The following is a 23,172-nucleotide window of genomic DNA, read 5'->3' as shown; positions in this document are numbered from 1 at the left end:
GGAACCAAGGCAGGAATCCAATAGGAGGGTAGGAGCAGGCACCCACAGCGTAGCCCAGACATCAAGCTTAGAGGTTGCACATTGCTTCTAGCTCTGCCCACCTAAAGAGATGAGATCTGCAAATATGCAGCTCAGGGACTGCATATTTTTGGTCTCCATGATCTCTCATGCAGAGTTTGGGGTGGCTGACAACCAACACAAACCATGCAGGTGCATCTGTGTCTCCTCCCCCTCCTCTGTGAATATAAAAAAGCAAAGCATGAAGCTGGAATTATTTCTGAACTCTTTAGCTATATCCTGACAGCTTGAGCTTAGAAAATGAGACTTGGGGTATTTATAATCTCTGCCAATTGTAAATTCTGACTCTATGTGTTGTTCTCTCACTGGGAATTCTCAAGTATTTAGGTTTGCTTATCTTGGGTTTTGTTTTTCTGCCAAGTAAAAGTTAAGAAAAGGGTCTAGAAATTTGGCCTTTAAGAAAAATTTTTCAGACCAACATCAAGTGGTTTGTTAAGCTGAAGTCTATAAAATGGATATAATAATTAAAAGATATTCCAGTGGATTGTGACAAAGAATAAAGTGTCACCTCCAGCTCAGGAAAGTTGATTCAAGTGCCTCTTAAGATAATGCTAAAAGCAACTGGAATAAGCACTGAAATTTGCTTTTAAAGGGCTGTAAGAGTAGGTGTAAATCCATCTTTTATTTTAATTAGTTGGTTTACACTGCATAGATTCATTCTCCTCTTCCTACTCCCACTCTGATTGAAATAGATTCAGTTGTTTTTGTCTCATAGGAAGGTCGCAACCACTGTAAGTGGACAGGGACGAATTCTGGAAATTCTGGAAATGACTGTGTAGCAGAACATAGCTGTTAAATGTTTTTGGCGTCTTTAGAGGGACAGAGTGTAGCAGGTACAGGGAAAAAATTATATATATATATATATATATATATATATATATATATATGTAATATCCTTTTACAACACCAGTTGGTGTATAATTTTAACAGGGACAGAGGTAGAAGGTTCATTTATTATTATTCATTATTTGTTCTAGAAATGTTCATTGAGCGGCTTGGCATGTTCCAGGTAAAGTGCTACGTGCTACAGATACAAAGGCAAAATTCAGTCTTGCCCTTGAGAAGCCCACAATCAGGAAAGCACTGGGGAAGATCTACAGCTAAATAATTAAAAGTCCCCAACATGGACAGACTGAGAGGCAGCTTCTGGGAGGACATCACTAATTGTCCAAAACGTCTTCACGGTAAGTATGGTGGTGAAGCTAACTGTCGAAGGCAATTTTTTTTCTGAAATAAAAGTAGATGTGTTAAGAGATAAAGAAACTGTCAGCCATAAGGTCCAGCACAAGCCGAGAGCAACACGTAGCTGGTTGTGGTCAAGGATGAACCGATAGAGCAGGTGGCAAAACAAGAGTTCAACTCATTGATCCATTTGATCGGGCCACTCTTTGATGTATGAAATGTTCTGCTAATTTGAATGTTCTAATTGATAAAGTGACTCTTTGGCTGATATAGCAGGTCTCGGTTGGTTTTCTTTCTTTGTGTCGATGAACTGTTTTTTAATAACAAACTCAGTTCATAGACTTAAAGCAAGAAAATAAGAAACAAACCTCGGGAGATTTCTACTAGGCTCTCTGCACCTCTCAACCCTCATGTAGCAGGTGCCACTTCTGCCTGCTGAGTAAAAATGGGCTAATTGGGCATCTCTGAAACCACAGGCTTTTTTTAATGACCCCTTCTGGATCCTGGAGGTCCCTGGCTCCTGAAGGTAGCAGATTTTCAACCCTCCTGTTACTATGGCTTTTGAGAGACCATCCCAGGAGGACTTGGCAGGACCAAGAGTGGTGGGTGAAATTTAATCAGCCCACGAGTCACAATCATTGCAATTACAGCCACAGGTACCATTCATTACCAACATAATCCCCAAGATTTAAAATTGAGATATGTGTATGCACACGTGTGCATGTATGTGTGTAATCAATATGACTCATTTCCATTTGGGATCTGCTTCTCATACTTCATTTTTCCAGTTTCTGAGAGCCCTAAAAAAAAAAAATCTAGTGTTACATAACCCAGCAGGATGCTAAGATGCTAATCCGTCATTGCTTATACTCGTGTCACACTTCTCTGTTACTTTCTTCCCCGGGGCTCTTGCAGTACGTATTCAGGTGCTAAACATTAATGTTATTTTTAAACAAACAACATGTTCCAGAGTCATTTTTATCTCTTTATGTGGGGGATACATAATAGTCACTTTCCACTGCCTCCTGGGAAAACACAAAAGTGATGACATGAGATGATTTTAGCTTCGGGACCTTGAACTTGCCTGTACACGAGGAGGGGCTTGCCCTTGGGTGGAGAGTGATGTGTTCCACCTGGAATGTTCCTCACTCCCCCTTACTCTAAGGAACTGGACAGGGGTCCCGAACTTCGAGTCCCTCCTCTTGGCAACTCCCTTGGGGATGTGCCTTGTTTCTAAGATTGGGTGTAGGTAGGTAACTTCTACTGGAAAGTGGGGCAGAGGCCAAGGTAGAGTGGAAAGGGGGCTTCTGGGATCCACGGTGGGGAAGATGGGGCTCTGGACTGTTGGATTATATGAGGGTGAGGGACTGATTGACAAGAGGCAACCACCCAAAATAGTGACTCTCGTAAACCCATGTCATGTTCCAACTTTGTCACATCCTGTGCCTCCAAGGTGTGGATCAGACTGTAATTTTATCTTAATGTGGCACAAACACAGTGGCTGACTCAGTCCTGTATTTTAGCAAGTTCTGTCCTCCTCCTTTGTAGTCTTCCTAACGGTGCTGCTGCTGTCGGCTGCCTCTGCAGCTTCTAAGGCTGGTGTGGGATTTCTAACACCCTTCCCAGATGCGGCGCCAATGCCTGGACCCTCCCCATACAATGTGGCACTGGTGAGATACGAGACCCTCCCATAAAGTCCGGCAGCCCCAGACTTGAGTCCCAGCGAGGCCACCTACCATCTGTATGACCTTGGGCAAAGGACCCAAATCTCCTTAATCTCATTTTTCTTTTCCAACAATAACATGGTCTCAACCAAATAGGGGTTTTGTAAGGACCAGGTGAGATCACGCTGTTTAAGTTGCTTAGCACAATGCCCTTCATAAAGCAGTTCAATATACATGAACTATTCTTCACATCATTATTGCCCACGAGGTAGTTATGTAGCATCTACTACCATCAGCCTTTCCTGTTCTGATGTGGTGATTCTGGCAGAGCTGGTGGCTGGGAACATGGGTCTCCATGGATAGGAGCTTTGCTCCCTGGAATGACTTCAGGGATCAAATTACCCTGACCAGACCAGCCTTTCCAACATGGAGAAAGTGGGAATTAGAAATTTAAGGGGAATAAAAGATGCCAAAGTATAGTCTATAGAGAATAAGAAGAAAAGGGGAGGTTATCTTAGAAACAAACAAGCCCAGAGTGAACAATCAATAGTCACATTGTAATGCTAGCCCTGCGCAGAGATGCTCAGGAGTAGGAGGCATCATGTGTCACCGAGCTAAATAATTACCTTGCCATGCAGTGGTCACAATCTATTCAATCAGTCGCCTATTGATATAGGATCTGGGAGTGATGCATTAACACACCAAAACAGACTAGACCAAATCCTGATGCCAAACTCTACAGCTATCAAATTCAGAGTATATTCAAACACTGGGAAAAGAATGGAGTTGCCCTGCTATGTGACAGTGTTGGTCTTAGGTAACCAAACCTGGTCTTAGGTAACCAAACCTGGCCCTTAGGTAACCAAATAATCATGGCTGGTTGAGCTGTGACTACCACAAACTTCACTGGCTCTAAACATCCACCGCCACTTCCCTTCCCAGGTTTTTCCAGAACATTCTCCATCACCACCAAGAATTCTTACATATTCTGAAAATCAGTCTTGGTGTGGCTAGTCCCCAGGGTAGGCTGCCCAGGCCCAGATTGTGACCTCCTCTCAGGCCCTGGGACAGTGCAAGTCACTTCAGCCTGCAGCTGCTGCTCTTCCCTTAACTCATTATTCCAGGAATGGCCAAAGACCCTTCCTTTAACTCCCCACAGTGATCACTGAGACTGGACTGAAATTTTGGACAGGACTTGACTGATGGTGTTGAGGCTACAGAAGAGAGATAGAACATATACACTCGGGAAACAACCACAAGCAGAGTGTCAGATCAGCCTTATATGGCTGCTGAGTTCCCAGTCTGCTGTGGTCCCCCAAAGAGAGAAGCATGACCCACCTGTCCTTTCCCTTCATCCTCCACCAGAAAGCCACCACATGGCCCCCTCAACCATGCTCTAAGATAAAAATTACCAAGCAGATCACTGTGTCCCTGTGTAAGACACCCACCTCCCGCTTAGACTTCCTCCCAGCTCGACCCCCAGACAGTGGCTCTCTGCTTTGACACGGGTTTCACCCCAGGGCTCATTCAGAAGGATGTCTCCAGCAAAACTAAATGGATGCTTTCACAGAAATGGCTAGCAGCTTTTAGACTGTTTTTTCTAGTTTCTATTCATCAGAATTTCAAAATCTTAGCTCTTGGTTTCACCCAGGACACTGTAAAAACAGGAGCTGCTCTATAATTGAAATCACTTAAAGAAAAAAAAAAGGAAGGAAATAAAAGAAACTTCAAAGGACCCACGTCTCCATTGGCTAGGCTTTCATGATTACCGACCTACGCAGGGCCATTTGGCCCGGTGGACGCAAACCCTCTGCACCTAAGCGCCCTGCTCTTTGTTTCTGCCTCTCAGCAGAGCCCTCGTCGTCGCGGGCTCTTTGTGCCCTGCGTAATTGCGCTGCCGAGAGCCGATGAGTCACCCTTCGCCACTTCTTTTTTTTTCCCCTTCCTTTCTTTGCGTCAGCTGAAGTTAGTCAATATAATGCGCCACTCTAATGTTCAGGATACCATAAAGAAAAGCTTTTATTTTCATTTTTCGTAAAACTGAGGCTTAGCTGGGCTTAAAAACAAATAATGAGAATGCATCAGTATTTTCCACAAGTTCAAGCATGCTCTAGGCGTTTGCTATGTTTCAAGTCTTTGACAAGCAGCACAGTTTCTTACGCAATATATGACGAAAGGATTGATAACAATACGTGATTAGACGTCTAAAAGTACTTCCAACCCATAACCTCGTGACGCAACATACATGAATGACAGGTCTCTGGGGAGAACTGCTGACGAGCTCATTGCAGGTCCAGGTGAGATAACTTGGCACGTCTCCCAGCCCCTGCCTCCCACCAGGGTCCCAGTGACTCGGTGTCCACAGGCGCTGGACTCTCCCTAGCAGGGCTCGGGGCCCTGGGAGAAAGAGCAGGGCTTGGAGGGGGGACCCCAGGGCTCCCAGTGTTCTGGGCAAAGGGAGGAAAGGAGAGTCCTGGAATCAGTGGAGAATTAGGATGTGCACAGGAGACACAAAACATCAGAAGGCATTAAATAAGCTTGTCTCAATCACTTAACTGCAGAATTATTAGCATTGACCTCTTGAGTCAGCCCGCGGAACCTCACAGGTCTCTCGCCCCCTTGTACAAACATCCGGCAAAGACTGAATAACCACTTCCGGGTGCCAGCGGAAGTGGAGACGCTGGAGATCCGGCGGCCGTTCCCGGGGGCACCCACAGACCAGCAGACGGGCGGTGGCTGTTTGATGAGATCGGGGTGCTGTGAGCCAGGTGCGCAGAGCTTGGGGAGAAAACAGGCAAGGCAAGCTGGAGCCTGCCCGGACTGGGGAGGCCAGAAACTCAATGCCTGATCATTAGGTACGAGGCAATTGTCCACCACCAAAACCAGACGCGCTTTTACCGGTTTGCCACTTCTCATTTGCCCAGCTCTCATTTGCAAGCTCTTTTAGTGAAAATGGAATTTTGCGAATTACATTTGTACCGAAAGTAACCCCATTCTGTTCCCCATGGCCACACGAGCTGGCAGTGCTAGAAGAAGCGAGGCAGGGACAACCCACTGGGAGCCGGCGTGAGAGCAGCATTTGCACCCGGGTTAGCCGCTCCCAGCGGGCCCTGCAGCCCAGCTTCCGGCTGCTGACCTGCCTGTCCACACGGGAACACCACACACACACACACACACACACACACCCCAGATCTGGAGGGACAGGCACTTAATGCATTTTGTTCCACAGCAGGCTAGCAGCTCAATCTAATTCATGACTCATAGATCAGTGTGGGAAGCGGACTCCAGTGAAAGCACGCCTTCCTCTCTCTGTGATGCCTGCATTCAGCCAGGAGCCCTGGGTGCAAGCTAGCAAGACTAATAGAAGTCTGATTAGCAGGCTCGTGGGCAGAGGGGAGCACAGGCCATAATTGGAAAAATCGAGCAGTAGATCAGTGTTTGCCAAAGAGGAGAGAAGTCTGCTTTGTTTGAAAATAGCACTTCAGTGTTTAGTTAAAAGACAGTCCTTGGTGACCCCTAACGACGCTTAGCGGGTTGCTTTATGCCTCTAATAGAAGCTACAGCTCTTTGCGCGTTTTAAATTACTACCAAGTGTTGTGTAGGTTGAGGCTTCTTCAAGGGGAAAAAAAATCAATCTGGGAGGAAAAGCTATTCCATAGCAACAAAGAAAAAAGGAGAAAGGCAGTTCCTTTAATATAATCTGAGATAGAATCTAGCTCAGCAGAGCTGGAGCAAAAATAGCTTTTTTCTGATCAAAGTGCTGGAGTTCCACTCAAAGGAAATTAAGGAGGCCCTGGCCTCAGAATGCTTCATCCCACAAACAATGTCACCCATGTGCAATATCCCTCATGGCAGAGGAACATAGATATCAAGGGGCACCAAGCGTCACATGGCCAGGACATCAGGGGACAGTAGTTATCGCCATCATTTGGTTGATGTGTATTTGTAATCACACTCTTTTCCCAATTACAGTAAAGCTGAAAGGAAAATTATGTTAGCAGTCTGCGTAACAGTGTTGACAGGGTAATTGTTCACAATGACATTGGTTATTGCACCTGCAGAGTTTTATTGCAATTAAACGACATGCACTTAGTTACAGGAGCTCCATCCAAAAAGACTAGAAACAGGTTCTAAGATGCATTGGACACTTCCGGATTTAAAAAAAAAAATAAGTGAGGAAACAGGAAGGAGGGCAAAATAAGGGTCAAACTGTGGGACAAAGCTGGGCAGCAGAGTACAGCAAAATCATGACTGTGCAGTTAACATGTGTGCACTAAATGGAGGTTAGTATACTAAATATATGCCCACATACCACACTCTGTAGGGGTCCATGCAGCTGTGCGTGTGTGCGCTAAACAGGATCCTCAAGTTGGAGTAGCAATTGTGATCCACCTGTTGGCTCCCACGTTGGCTTTCTCTGCCTGCCTGAATGCAGGGCTCAGCAAAAACTCCTCACTCTCCAGAAAGAATCCATCCCCATCTAAACAATAGTGCAATTTAGAGATTCCTAAAGATTTCATAGGGAAGTTAAAGGAGTGTATTATATCGAATATGCCACAGTGAATTCTTTGAATCTCTATTTAATCTTGATGTCTCCCCCCAGCCTTCTATCTAGGGGTCCTTTTTTCTCTCCTTATAGCTCTCAGTTCCAGGATCCCAGTGTCTCAGCCCCCCAAAATCCTTCTTGGGCCCCTCTGTCTCTCCCCTTCATTCAGCTGCTGCCTACAAACTCCCATAACTCCTGGCCAAAGATCCCAATCCCTGGATCTACTCATTTTAGCAAGGAGAGACAATCCACAAATATTAACAATAACATTTTGTCCTGTCAAATTTATCAAGAAGGGTTTTGGCATAGAGTTTAGAAGCAACATCCCATAAAGTAACAGGCGCATAGTTAACCCTCTATCTTGATGGTTGTGCATTTAAAAGCAGCAGGGCAAAGTCTGGATGCCATTTCTTCTAGAGTCTTTATGATATTGCGGGGAGTCCGAGACCACATCCATGTCTGCCTCTAGGTCACTGTCACTGCTACACAACATTCAGGGCCATTTCATTGGTACTAGTCCGTTGCACAAAATGCAGCCCAGAAATCCTGGAGTTCTTCAGTAAGACCACACTCATTTTTGGTATATTTGGGTTCACACCCAGATGTAAACTGCTATGGCTTTTTTTTTTTTTTTTTTTGCCTCCATAATTCTCAACACTGGTCACAAGTGTAAATTAATTTATGCTTAAAATATAAAATGGCCTGACTGCCCGTCACTCCCCAAGTTATTCATGAATCAATTGAACTGAGTTCTTTCTAATCAGTCCACATTCTCTCCCTGTTCTCTGAAGTTTTAAAAGTTAAGGCTACAGATAGTCTTTGGCCATTAACACTTAGCTACACAGAATCTGGACTCCTCAGAACTGTGCTCCTACCAGACAACTGGACCAGTCCCAGGCCTTACCTGTGCTTGACCAATAAGGCATGAGAGAATCTCCAAGACCAGTTCCTCACTGAGCTTGACAGAGTCCCAGCAGAAGCCAAATGCTGGTGATGGATAAAGTTCTAGAGTTAACCCAATTATTAATTGCTCTTAGAATTATGGCATTTTAGAGCTACGAGGGCGCTCACTCATTGGTGATCTAGTTAAACACCATAGAGTTCCCGAAGAGACTTAAGGAGACTCAGTGAACTAGTCAAGAGCCTGTGGCTTCTGTGAGCCAAAGAAGAACCTGGGCTCAGGTGGGCAGCTCAACTCCCCCAGGGCCCCTGCTGTGGCTGGGCAGGCCAGGGAAGCCTGCAGGCCTGGGAGAGACCAGCTCAGAGTCAGGTCACATTTAATGAGCAGAATCAATGTCTCCCTCCAAGACCACTGAATAACAAAACCAAATCACTTCCCCAGAGGCTTCCTTCACTGGTCACATCCTCCAAACTAAGAATTGCCTATGGCCAAGAAAAACTGTGGGTAGAGAGACTTAGAGCTCCACCATCAGAAATAGGAAGTGAGGATCTTAAGTACCAACACTTGTTCAGGACTCAAAATGTGCCAGGTGCCGTACGAGGGCTTCCCACATGCATTAACTCATTTAATCCACAAAACTCTAGGTCTAATTATTATCTCCCTGCTTCCATGCTTGCGTTTGAGCCCAGCAGCCTGACCCCAGGATCCCAGATCACCTGGATGTTGTGTTTTAGCAAAGGATTGTGGTGACTCAGACAAAGGCTACTCCACAGCCTGGCATGTAAACAGACCTGAAGTACGGTTGCCATTAACACTACTGTGGCCATTCTTGTCCGGTCCAGTGTATGTTAATGGCAGATGCATGACCTGACCCTGGGGGGAGTCACTGCTCATTGGCTTATTGTGTTCACATCTCAAATCTTTTGGATGCTGGAACTGTGAGCCCATCTACGTAGCCAGGCCTGTCCATTCAAATTTCGAATGCATTCCTTGCCCCTAATTGCAGAACCCCGCCCTTTTCTCTGATTCAAGCTTAAAGAGTAGGTGGGGGGCAGCTGAGGTTCTGAAAAGACTAAACCTTTGAAATTTCAGTGAGAAGATTCCAATTCCAGTGAAACCACGTAAGGGCCCGCACTCGACAGACCGTCTGCCTGTGTGACCCAGCCACTGAGTTCCTGGGCCTGAAGGAAGAATGCATTTTTGTCCTTCCTTCAGGTAGATAATTCACCTCCTTGAAATACATCATCCCAGTGGAAAAGTCATCTTTGAATGGAATCACTTGTGACATCTCTGTTTGGCCACAGTGCTTCTACAGTGCTACTATTCATCCTTAATGCAAAAATTCTTATCATGTTCTTGGGCCTGCCCTCGGTGATAACATTTTGAAGAAGACTAGGCCAGAGCTTCATTAGCTGAGACATTTACAAGTATGTAATGGGGTTGGATCTTCAAGACGCACTCTTGCGTCAAGCTGGGTACCCCCAAAGGTACCGTGTCTGGGAGCCCCCCGGGGTTATTTCACACACTTGGTATAATATGACTATGAGTGTCCCAGGGCACTCTCCTCTCACACAGATCACCATAGCTCTCAAGATCCTGGCTCCCCTTTCTCCTCTTGTCGGTTAAAAGAAGAAACCCATTCTAAAGGAGAACAGAGGTTTCCCATTTTATTGTCACAGGTAAGCAGAGACAGAACCTGCCATCACTGGGATTGTTGTCCTCTCCAAACGTCATATCGAAATCAGATCCCCAGTGTTGGGGCCTGGTGGGAGGTGTTTGGGTCATGGGGGAAGATGCCTCAGGAGTGGATGAATGCCCTCTGGGGGTGCAGTGAATAAGTCCTGGCTCTATTAGTTCCTGCAAGAGCTGGTGGTTAAAACAAGCCTGGCATCTCTCCCCCATGTCCCCCAACCCCCGCTGCTTCCTCTCTTGCCATGTGGTCTCTGCACACACACCCACTCCCTTTCCTCTTCCACCATGAGTGGAAGCAGCCGGAAGCCCTCACCAGAAGATGTTGGGCCATGCTTCTAGAACAGCCTGTAGAATCCTGAGCCAGATAAACCTCTCTTCTTCATAAATTACCCAGCCTCAGGGATTTATTTATAGCTACATGAATGGACTGAAACAGAGCCTAACTACTTTCTTTTTTGTTTTCCCTTTCTCACCCCCCTTCCTGCTCCCTTCCACCACTCCTCTTTTTCCCTGATGTGTGTCTCCTTCCAAGCAGACAGGGCTGGTGCTCCCAGCTGCAGAGCCAGGAGAGAACACATATGTGCATACATGTTTACATGGAGGCTACTCATGCCCACTCACAACTCCCTGCTTCAGCTACTTCTGAAGCTTTCCTCCCCGCAGGGAGACTGAGCTCACAGCACTGTCTCCTCCCTCCACACCCTCCTGCCTTCCCCTAGCCCACCCCACATTCCCTTGCCCTCGTCAGCCATGCAGATGAAAGTGTGACTTCACACACTGGGAAGGAAGAAAGTCAGTAGCTGTACACCCATGAAAACATAGAAAAAAGCATGGAGATGCAGAGTTTCAATGGCATAACTTGATCATAGCAAAAGAGAGCTGTAGTAAACTAAATAGTAGCCCCCAAAAAGATATGTGCATATCCCAAAACCAGGACATGTGACTTGGGGGAAAAGTCTCTTTGTAATTAAGTCAAGGATCTGTAGGTGAGATTATGCTGGGTTATCTGGGTGGACCCTAAATCCACTGACAATGTCTTTCTAAGAGTGAAACAGAAGGAAATGACACCAAAGTGGAGAAGGAGGCCGAGACTGGAGTGATGTGGACGCAAGTCAAGGAACACCTGGAAGGTGGAAGAGGCAGAACAGAGAGAATGCCCCAGAGCATCCAGAGGAGCTCAGCCCTGCTGACACCTCAGTTTCAGACTTCTGGCCCCGAGAACTGAGACAGAACGCTTTTCTGTCATTTTGAGCCACCGAGTTTGTGGTCATGGTACAGCAGCCCTAGAAAACTAACATGAGGGCTTTGAAACTCAACTCCATTGCTCTTTGTGATAAACTGGACAAGCCTGTACTGTGACATCAGGACTGCAGCAGCCTTAGAAAGGAGATTTAAAAAACCAAAGGCCTCAGACCCCAGCCCACCCACCCTGCCTTCCTCCCAACCCAACCCAACCCAACCAAGCTAAAAACCCTTGGCCTCTCTGAGAGCGATCATCCCAAATTGTGGCATAAGCAGCAGTTCCAGGGCACCTAAAGGAAACAAAGGATCTGTGGAGGTATTTGACATAATCTAACGTTCTTCTGCACAAGCACAGGGAGAGCTGGAGAAGGCAGCTACCACAAGCAGAAAGAGGACTGATTGACTGATTCCTTCTAGGCAATTTCTGGAGCAACTGCTGCATGGTAAGTATGCAATGAAGGTTAGCTAGTACTATTGTTGGCTTTATTTTTGCTGCTATTATTTATGTTTGTCCTACTCATCCAGTAGATTATAAAGTACTAGAGGAAGGGTATCATGTCTTCACCTTCATTTATAACTTGCCAAGTCTGGAGTCCACCCCCACCCTCCCCAACATCTTTTTCCATCTTTCAGGGTAGATGACTGATCAACCAGCAGCCTCCCTCTCCATCACAGTAGCTTCAGGGCAAAGCCAAAGAGAATCGACTCAGCCTTGAAATGTCAAATGAAGCATGATGCCAAAATGATTTATATCCACCTTAGAATACTGTTAATTCTGTCCACCTCAATGGGTTTACCTTTGATCTCCTCCGAGTCTGAGATTACATTTATTAACCTGAGACAGGAAACTGACTTAAGTGTTCTCAGTCACCTGCTGGAGTGGGAGGGACTTTGAAACCTAAAGAGAGACTCAAGCTTCTCCCCGACAATGAGGCCTGGCCAAGGAACTTCCAAGGAAGGTTCTGGGGAGAATCTTTTGGGGATGAGGCTGAGGGTAGGGGAGGGGAAAGAGGGAGGAGGAGAGGGTCTGATCTGCACAAAGGCTCCTATATTCGATCACAACTCCTGAGATACATATTTGTACAAAGGCAGGAAGTTCAATCAGAAGGGAAGATTTCTCTGGAGACAAAGATGCATATGCCAGAGTCACTCATATTTTTTGTTCTTAAGCTTTCCGTACCCATAAAATCTTTAATCCCTGACTACTTCCTGTGTACTTGCTTCTCAGGATTATACATCCTTCTGCCTCGAGGGAGTGATGAGTCCTTCCTAGTTTACAGTCATTCAAACAAGGCAAGGCCAGCAACCTTCCAGAACAAACGTCTTTTAAATTCATCTTCGAGGATGAGACATTTCTCACTGTCATTTATCAGCGTTGACATCTAAGACTGACTGAGCCAAGTGAACTGGTTTCCTGTAGTAAACACAAAATAAATCTGAGGGGTAACAATCCTCAAGTTGCCAGAATTATCCCCAAAACTATGCTCACCCCAGCAGGCAGGTTTCCTGCATATTACAAAGTTAACTACCCTGGGATGGCAAAAGTCCCTGAATTCATTCAAAGGTTTAAATGCTTTGTTGAAAAAGGCAAGTGATGGGCCTCAAGCTGCCACCAAAAAGGGGGGTGTTTGAAAGTGAATATTCCAAATTCTTCCTTAGAAACAGATCTGAAGTGTTAATCTTATTACCATAAGGATGCAGAGAACTTAAAGCACCTTCCTCAGTGAACCATTTGGCTCACGAAAATCACCTTTAGCCAATATTTTATAATCCATGACTCTACTCTTCATGGAGAATGAGTTTGCAAAAGCAAACTGCAAGAGGTCCAGCAGAGATTAATTCATGACTAATCAGAATATTTGCATCAAAACTACACTGTCATATACCTTTTCTTCTTTTGCCTAAGTGAGAAATCTTCAGATAAAACCTAGCTAGTTGACTTGACTGGTCTAAACCTTTTGTTAACACAATTCCACATGAACAACTTAGTGAAGAAACAAACAATGTATATGTCAACAAATGATTATTTAAAAAAAAAAAAAACAGAAAACCCACAGGTAAAAAAAAAAATACCCTCAATAGTAATCAAAGAATGCACATATATCATGTTTTTTAAAATTAGCAAGTATAAAAATAATAATAATATCCAATATTGGCCAAAGAATGGGAAAGTAGGCATTTTCATTTACTGCTTTTGGGAATGTAAGTTGGTACAAGCTTTGGGGAAGGCAATTTGCAACATATCAGAAGCTTTAAAATATGCCTATTCTTTGGCCCAGCAATTCCTCTTCAAGGAATTTATCCTAGACATGATTTTAAAATTTAAACATTATATATAAAGATATTAAGCTGTATATATGATAGTAAAAATAGAGCCAATCAGAATGTCCAATAACAAGACACTGATTAAAATAACTAATGGAATATTGATAGCTGCAGAAAGAGCATTTGACAAAATGCAACACCCATCCATAATAAAAATGCTCAAACTAGGAATAGATGGGAACTTCCTCAACTTGATAAATAACATCTATAGAAATCCTACAGTTAACATCATATGTAATGGTGAAAAACTAGATGCTTTTCTAATATCAAGAACAAGCCAAGAATGTCCACTTTCACCTAGTCAACATCAAAAGGGAATAAAAGGTATACATATTGGGAATTAAGAAATAAAACCATATTTTTTCACAGATGATGTGACTGCCTATGTAGGAAATCCCAAAGACAACAACAACAACAAAAAATTCTCACAGAAGTAATAGGTGACTTTAGCAAAGTTTCAGGAAACAAAGTTAATATGCAAAAGTTGATTGCTTTCTTAATATGCCAGCAGTGAACAAATAGATTTTGAAATTAAAAGGACAATACCATTTATATTAGCACCAACAAAATTACTTAAGTATAAATCCAAAAGAAAGTACAAGATATATATAAGGAATACTACAAACTCTGATAAAAGAAATCAAAAAAGATTTAAACAAATAGAGATATATTCTGCATACAAGGATAGGAAAATTCAATCTTGTCACAACATCAGTTCTTGCCAAATTGATCTATATATTCAATTCAATCCCGATCAAAATGCCAGCATATTATGTTGTGGATATGAACAAACTGATTCTAACATTTGCGTGGAAAGGCAAATGACCCAGGATAGACAACATAGTATAGAAAAGAAGAACAAAGTTGGGGGACTTATGCTACCCAACTTCAAGTCTTGCTATAAAGCTACTATAATCAAGCCAGTGTGGTACCAGCAAAGTAATAGACACATAGATCAATGGAACAGAATAGAGAGCCCAGAAATAGACTCCCACAAATATAATCAACTGATCTTTGACAAAGTAGCAAAGGCAATACAATGGAGAAAATAGTGTCTTCAACAAATAGTGCTGTGGCAACCGGACATCCATAAGCAAAAGATAAATAAATAAATAAATCTAGACACAGACCTTATACCCTTCACAAAAAATACCCCAAAATGCATCATAGACCTAAATGTAAAATACAAAACTATAAAAATCCTAGATGATAACAGGAGAAAATCTAGGTAACCTTGAATTGGATGATGAGTTTTTAGATACAGCACCAAAAGCATGATCCATGAAAGAAAAAAAAATGATAAATTAGACTTCATTAAAATCTGCTCTGTTAAAGAAAGACACTGTTAAGAGAAAAAGACAAACCACAAACTGTGAGAAAACAGTTTCAAAACACATAGCTGATTTAAAGAAAATTCAACCAAAATATGCAAAGAATTCTTAAAATTCAACAATAAGAAAACAATCCAACTTAAAAATGAACAAACGATCTAAACTGACACTTCATCAAAAAAAAAGTACAGATGGCAAATATGCCATTTGAAGTCATTCATATGCATCTGAAAAGACTCTTGACACTATACATCATTAGAGAATTGCACATTAAAACAATGAGATGCCCCTTAGATACACACCCGTCAGAATGACCAAAAGCCAAGACACTAATAGCACCATATTCTGGTTAGAATGTGGAGCAACAGGAATTCTCGTGCATTGTTGGTGGGAATCCAAGAACAATACAGCCATTTTGAAATATAGTTTGACAGTTTCCTATAAAACTAAACATAGCCTCACCATACAATCCAGCAATTGTGTGTCTTGGTATTTACCAAAATGAGTTGAAATCTTACATCCACACAAAACCTCACATACAAATGTTTATGGAAGTTTTATTCATCATTGCCAAAACTGGAAAGGAACCAGGATGTTCTTCAATAGATGATGTGAATAAACACACTGTGGAATATCCATGCAATAGGTACTATGAATTTTTCAAACTTATTTTCCTAATAAACTGGCTGTGAATATCCCGCCCAGTCGACCAGGTGCTCCAGTGTGATGAAGCTGGTCCCTGCCACAAGTTCCCCTCCTTGCCCTTCCCTGACTGTGACCTAGTGACATTCCAGTGAAATCCCCCACACCTTTTGCTTGAGCACTCCCTCAACCCTTAATCAAGGCACTTGGCCACAGGTCCTCACTCTCGACTCCACGCCTGGGTAATTGAGCTTGTTCCCTTGGCATTTCTTCCACGTTGCCCGCTGTGTAGCATGCCATGCCTCCCTCTCTAGGACCTGTGAGTATAATAAAACCTTTAATTTCATACGAGTCTCTAAGTATAATTTCTGCAGTCATGTTGGAATGCTCCTTAAAGACCCCATGGAGGGACTCATTCCCCATTTGCAACATGCAATATTCATGGACTATTATTTAGTGATAAAAAGAAATGTGCTATCGAGCCACAAAAAGATATGGAGGAACCTTAAATTCACGTTGCTAAGTGAGAGAAGCTAATATCAAAAGGCTACATATTTTACAATTCCAACTACATGACACTTGGAAAAGGCAAAACTGTGAAGACAGTAAAAAGATCAGTGGTTGCAAAGGGTTTGGGAGAGGAAGGGATGAACAGGTAGAGCATGGGGAACTTTAGGGCATTGAAATTATTCTGTATGATGCTGGAATGGCAGATATATGTTTGTCAAAACTCAAAGAGAGTATAGCACCAAGATTGAACCCTAACATAAACTAAGGACTTTAATGATAATGTGTAAATATTGGTGCATTAACTGTAACAAACGTATCACACTAATGCAAGATGTTAAACATAGGGAAACTAGGGGTAGGGGTGAGAGAGTATAAGGAAACTCTCTGTCACAATGTATTCAAAAAAGCAAGACTTAACGATACAGTATTTATGAGAGACACATTTCAAACAAAAATATAGGGAAGTAGAAAATAAAAGGTTGAAAGGATGAACAACATATGCCATGCAAACAGATGTGGCTATATTAATGCCAGACAAAGTAGACTTTAAGACAAGGAATATTATCAAAGATAAATATGGTTATTTCTGAATTATAAAAGAGTCAATTCATCCAGAAGACATAACAATTCTAATTTATATCCTTCTAATGACAGAGTTTCAAGTTTGTGGAATAAAACTGGCAGAACTAAAGAGAGAAGTAACAAATCCAAAAACATGGTGGTTTTTAACACCTTTGTCTTAGTAAATTTAACACCTAGACAAAACTCAACAAGGATTTAGAAAATTGGAACAACTGTATCAAACCAAGGTGGTCTTACGAACATTATAGAACACTATACCAAATAACTACAGATTATACCTTCTTTTCAAGCACATAGAACAGTCACCCAGATAGACCATATACTTGATCCTAAAATTTTAAAAAAATTTAAATATACAGAATATGTACTCTGACCACACACTGATCCCTTCAAATTAGAAAATAATAACAAAAACATAAATCATATCCCAACTATTTGTAAATTAAGCAACACATTCCTAAATAATCCATGGGTCAAAGAAGAAATCTCAAATGATAATAGAAAATATTTCTAACAAAATAATAATAAATCAGAATTTGTAGAATGAAGCTGAGGCAGGACTTAGAGGGAAATAATAGTTTAAATGCTTATATTAAAAATAAAAAATGTAAAAATCAATTATCTAAATTTCCACTTTAAGAAGTTTTAAAAATAAGAATAAATTAACCCCAAAGTAAGTAGAAACAGAGAAATAATAAGTAAAGAGCAGAAATCAATAAAATAAAAAATAAATACTAGAAAAAGGGACATCTGGGAAACTGTCACAGTCTGGAGGGGCCTAAGAAGACATGACAGCTAAATGTAACATGGTATCCAGATGGGATTCAGAAGACAGGTAAAAACTAAGAAAATCTGAATAAAATACATACATTAGTTAATAAAAATGTACATATATTGTTTCATTAATTATGACCAATGTACCACAGCAAAGCAAGTTGCTAACAATAGAAGAAACTGGGTACAGAGTATATAGGTATTCTCTGTTATATCCTTGCAACTTTTATATAAATCTAAAACTATCCTTTCTAATTCATTTTATGAAGACAGGATAAGCCCAATCTCAAAACCTGGAAAGGACAATACAAGAAAAGAAAATTACAGACAAATATCATTCATTATCCATATATATTGTCCCACAAATGCAAGACTAGTTGAACAACAAAAATAAATCTATTTCATTCACTACATTAAAAGAATAAAGGAGAAAATCCTATGATTATCTCAGTCAGTCCAAAAAAAGCACTTAACAAAATCCCAGTTTTCCTTGGACTGTACCGATTTTGGCAATGAAAGTCCCATGGCCTGGAAAACCCCTCAGTTCCAAGAAAACAGGGATAGTTGGTCGTCGTAGCTTGGGATGGCTTTCTGACACTGAGCCAACATGTTAAGCAACAGGCCCACCCCCAACACATATATACTGTACAGCCCCAGAGCCCCAGAACTCGTCCATCCACACCCTTCCTCCAGAGCCCACTGCTGTGGGAGAGAGTTCTGGAAGAATACTATTACTCAAGTGTTAAGTGATTGTATTTTTTTCCTTCCAGTGGTTCAGTAGCTCTCAGAGTCTTGTGGGGTTTTTTTTTCCTCCCTCGCCCTCTTCTCCTGGCTCTTCTATTTCATTTCTTAAGGGACAGGAGATGACACAAGAGAGCACAAGGACACAGAGTGATCTTGCTGGTTTGTGTTTCCAAAAGCTGATGCCCTGGAGGGAAAAGAAGGCAAGGCCCTATACTGGCCCGTTGGTGAGTCTCTAGAGGCAGCAAGAGACCAGAGAGAAAATGACTCTACAGGTCGTCTAGACTAACAAGAGCAGAGCCTGCCTGCCAGAGACCCCCATGCCCTAGGCTGCCACATAGGTAGAGGCACCAAAGCTAAAGTGGCCATGGTGACAGGGACAGGGACAATCTTCATGAAGTGATGACGAAGAACCAGACAGGAAGATGGATACTCCAGAGGACACCTACACAGATGAGACACCAAGGACCACGGTCCTGCTCACCCCGTTTACATGGTGCCATGCAAGCCCCTGGACCCGAACATCACCCAAGAGGAATAGCAACCCCAAGGGTTGGAGTTTCTACCACCAAGTCCCAACGAAGATCTCAAATAGTTAATATGTTATAGAAAAAGACAGTTGCATTTGTTGCACATCTGAGTCTAAAAACTGAGATTCACCCACCATGTAGCACCCCACGGTGGAAAGAACACAGATGTAAAACCAGAGACCTGTCTTTGAGTCCTGACGCTACCCCTCCAAAGTTGTGTTCATTATTAGGAAATTCTTCTGCACGTCTCACAGGACTTCTCTGCTTCATTTTCTCTCATTCCGTCCTCCGTGTAGAAGAAGGACAGCTGACATCACACCCCCCCATACCCTCCGACAGCTGTTCAATCTTCCCTCAAATCTCCAAAGACCAAACAATGCTGCTCTTTAAAAACCACCCTTCACCACCCCACCTTGCACTTGTCCACTGCATTTGAGGGTGACAAGGCGAACAGGGGCTGGCACCCCTGCTCCAAAAGCTCACTAAGAGCCCCTTTCATACCAGGAAAGCTTTTTTGTTTAAGTCCTTCAGAGCAGGCGCAGTGCACACGGCCAACCTCAGAGTGTGAGCTGCCTCCGTACCACCCAACTGGCAAACGTCTGAGCTCCGCCTGGTGACAAAATGCAGGGATCACTTTCCTCTAGGTTTTCCCCGTAGGGGAGTGTGTGCCACCTATGGGTGTGTGGCCACAACCAGGATCTCCTACGTGAGGTTCCAGAGCACTGGTTTTTCTGGGATAATACATGGCATGTAAAGATTAGGGCCTTATGTGGTCGAGTGGATTTGGGAAATTCTGCTATTATATAAGTAAAGACAGAGGGGTTTGTTTAGCCCAGGAGAGCCCTGAAAATACCAGTGTTCACTGCGATTCCTCAAAGGCAGGACTGTGGACCGCAGTGCTTCCCAAACCTCTGCGATCCAGATAACATGGAACTCCTTTCTGCCCAGACTGTTATGAATGTCCCCGCAAGGTGGTCACATCTATGGCTTCCCCTTGTTTTACCAGGGTGGCCCATCCTCAGAGAATGGGGTTGCCTCAGACTCTTCCCTCTTGAACAGTACCAACCATGACCCAAAATGCTTTTCTGAGGGTCTGCACGCTCTTGAACATGGCTAAGCTCTCTGCTCCAAGATGATGAAAATAGCTGACGCTCACTGAGCCAGGTTCTACCATGTTCTATGATCCCATCTATGGCAGTGATTGACAACTTTGGACACACATTATAATAACCCATATTGGTTTCCTAGGGCTGCTATAACAAAGTAGCACAAACTAGGTGGCTCAAAACAACAGAAATTTATTCTTTCACAGTTCTGGAGGCTACAAGTCCTAAATCAAGGTGTCCTTCTGAAGGGACCTAGGGAGAGTCTTATTCCACATGTCTCTCCTGGCTTTTGGTGGTTGCCTGTAATCCCGGGTGTTCTTGGGGTTGAACATGCATCACTCCAATCCCTGCCTCTAATGTTGCATGGCATCTCTTCACATTGTTTTGTCTGTGTGTCTCTTTTCCTCTTCCGACAGGGACACCAGTCATTGGATTAAGGGCCCACCCTATTCCAGTATGACCTCATCCTTACTAACTGCATCTGCAATAAATCTATTCCCAATTAGATCACATTCTGAGGTTCCAAGAAGGACCTGAATTTTCAGGGTGACAGGGGTAGGTTGTTCAATCTAGTACATCACGTAAGGAGTTTTCTAGAATTCACATGCCAAGCCAATTGTAATGATCCTAATCTCCGGGAGTGAGACCCAGACATTGGTATTCTTTAAAGATCTCTGGGTAATTCCAATGTGCAGCCAACTGTCCTAAGGACTTCACATATGGTGTCCTATTTGGTCCTCATAATAAACCTGGGAGGTGCTATCAGTGTCCCTATTTTATAGATGAGATCTCTGGGACTTAGGTTACAATCACTTGGCTAAGGACACACAGGACTGAGACCCTTAGTTCCAGAGCCTAAGCATATAAAGTCTTTCAGACTCAAATTTTACGCAGCTGCTGAACTCTGATAGAAGCTCTGGCCTCCTTAGCAACTGAGGAGTTAAACTGGCCTGTGAAGGGTTTTCTATGGGAAGCAACCTCCTTCCTAGCTTTGGTCTGAGCCCCATGCTTCCCTCTCCCTTCCCAACACAACCCTTCCATCTGGCACCCCTCTGGGAGTGAAAAGACAAAAGTTTCTCTGAATCACCACTTCCAGCCCACCATGTGACTGCAGCTTTTAATAGTCATTACTGTGCTCAGACAGAAAAGATTCTCTTGTTTCCATAACGAGAAAAGTAGCTCCAATCCAAGGACGCTGCCACAGCTCTGGCCAATGAATGTGGAAGACCCCTGGGAGGGAACAGGGTTGGTGAGCAAGCTTTGGGGTGCCTCTCTGGCCAGCCCCTGGTACCACTGCACCGCTGCCCTGGAGACCCTGCTGCCTTTGAGTGAGCCAGACAGGTCAGACTTGCTATTTACAAAGGCGAGAGAGGCACCACCTAGGGACTGTCATCAAAAAGCAGCTTTATTTTTATTTCTCACTAAACCTTTAAAACTGCAGTCCCCAACCCCCAAGCTGTGACCCAGTACCAGTCCATGGTCTGTTGGGAAGTGGGCCTTGGGCCTCACATCACCACCTGAGCTCTGCCTCCTTCCCCCTCCCCCCTCCTTGCCTGCACAGCAGCAGCAGGTGAGCAGTGGGCAGCTAGCAAAGCTTCATCTGTATTTACAGCCGCACCCCATCCCGGGCATCACCACCTGAGCTCCGCCTCCCCTGCCCATCCCCCATCCCGCCCCCAGCACCCACCACCCCCCTCCATCCATGGAAAAATTGTCTTCCATGAAACCAATCCCTGGTACCAAAAAGGTTGGGGACCGCTGCTTCAAAATATATGCACAGAGAAACTGGATCTCCCATACACTGCTAATAGAAATGGAAAATGCTATAACCACTCTGGGAAAAGTGTGGCAATTTCTTTAAAAAACTACATATGCAAACTACCATACCACCTAGCAATTACAGCCCTGGGCATTTATCCCAGAGAAATGTAGACAGGTTGACACAAAAACGTGGACACAAATGTTTATAGCTGCTTTATTCATTAACAGCCAAAAAACAGAAAACAGCCCAGATGTCCTTAAATGGGTGAATGGTTAAGCAAACTATGCTATATCCATACCACAGAAATACTACTAGGAAATAAAAATAAATAAATAAACTACATGCAACAACTCACATGAATCTCCAGAATTAGGATAAGTGAATAAAAGCCAACCCCAAAAGCCCACATATCATGTAATTCCATCTATGTAGAACTCCTGAAATGAAAAAAATATATAGAAATGGAGAGATTAGTGGTTGCCCAGGGTTAAGGAAGGTGGGGAGGGGTGGGAAGTGGGGGGCTGTTGTTAGACAGGGTGACAGGAGGGGTCCTCGTGGTGCTGGAACTGTGCTGCATCTTGTGGTATCAATGTCAACATCCCGGTGGAGATATTGTACCATGATTTGGCAAGATGTCATCCTTGCAAGGAAACTGGCTGACAGTACACAGTCTCTCTGTGTGATTTCTTACAATTGTATGGGAATCTACAATTATGTCAAAATAAAAGGTTCAATTTTCTTTAAAGTTTGAAAGATAGATTCAGTGAGAAAGTTTTCCCCCATCTCTAGATGAAAACACCAGTAGGCTCCAAGATGTTCCTGCTTGCCTTTAGTCGTTATGGCAGGAAACATAGCCCCAGTTTAATAATTCGAATGCCCATCCCTGCATAAGAATCAAGTCTCCAAAACTAATTTAGAGTTGAATATTCTCTCGTTCCATGGGCAAGAGGCAGGGGAAAGGGGATTTCCAGAAGGTTTATACTTGATGGGTTGGTTTTGTGACGGTTCCTCTTCTTTCTCAAGGGTGTTTTCATTGGTTCATGGGTGACCTTCCCGCTGGGCCCTTGAGGCAGCTGCTCAGACAGGCAGGAGAGATGCCCGACTGTCTTTGGCCCTGTTAGACTCTGAGTGTGCAGGCCCATCCCAACCAGAAGCAACCCTCTGGCTCTACTCCCAAAACAGTAAGCCCATTTCTCACCCTCCAGATGTCCTGGGGGAGTCACATACAGGTCCTCACTGCAGGGGACGCAACCCACCCCCATCCCACAGTGTCAGATCCTTCTGTCACTTAGAATATCTGCTCCCTCCTCTGGGGCAGGAAGGCCAGAATTCCTGCCACCCCCATGGAAGAAGGAGATTATCATACAGGAGAGTGAGGGGAAGACCCACTCTTCTTTCAGCCTGGAGGATGGTGGGAGAGCTGAAGAGAGCAGAGGGTGACTATGACAGGTGTGTCCCCCATCCCCTCTTTGCATTTGGACTTCAATAAGTGAACCTGAGAGAGTAGAAGGAGGCACAGCCTCTGCTCCTTGCATAGACTTCTGGAAAAAGAACTCTCTCCGGC

Source organism: Microcebus murinus, chromosome 24 (assembly GCF_040939455.1).
Source record: "Microcebus murinus isolate Inina chromosome 24, M.murinus_Inina_mat1.0, whole genome shotgun sequence".
NCBI lineage: Eukaryota > Metazoa > Chordata > Mammalia > Primates > Cheirogaleidae > Microcebus > Microcebus murinus.
Note: the sequence above shows the minus strand (reverse complement) of the source record.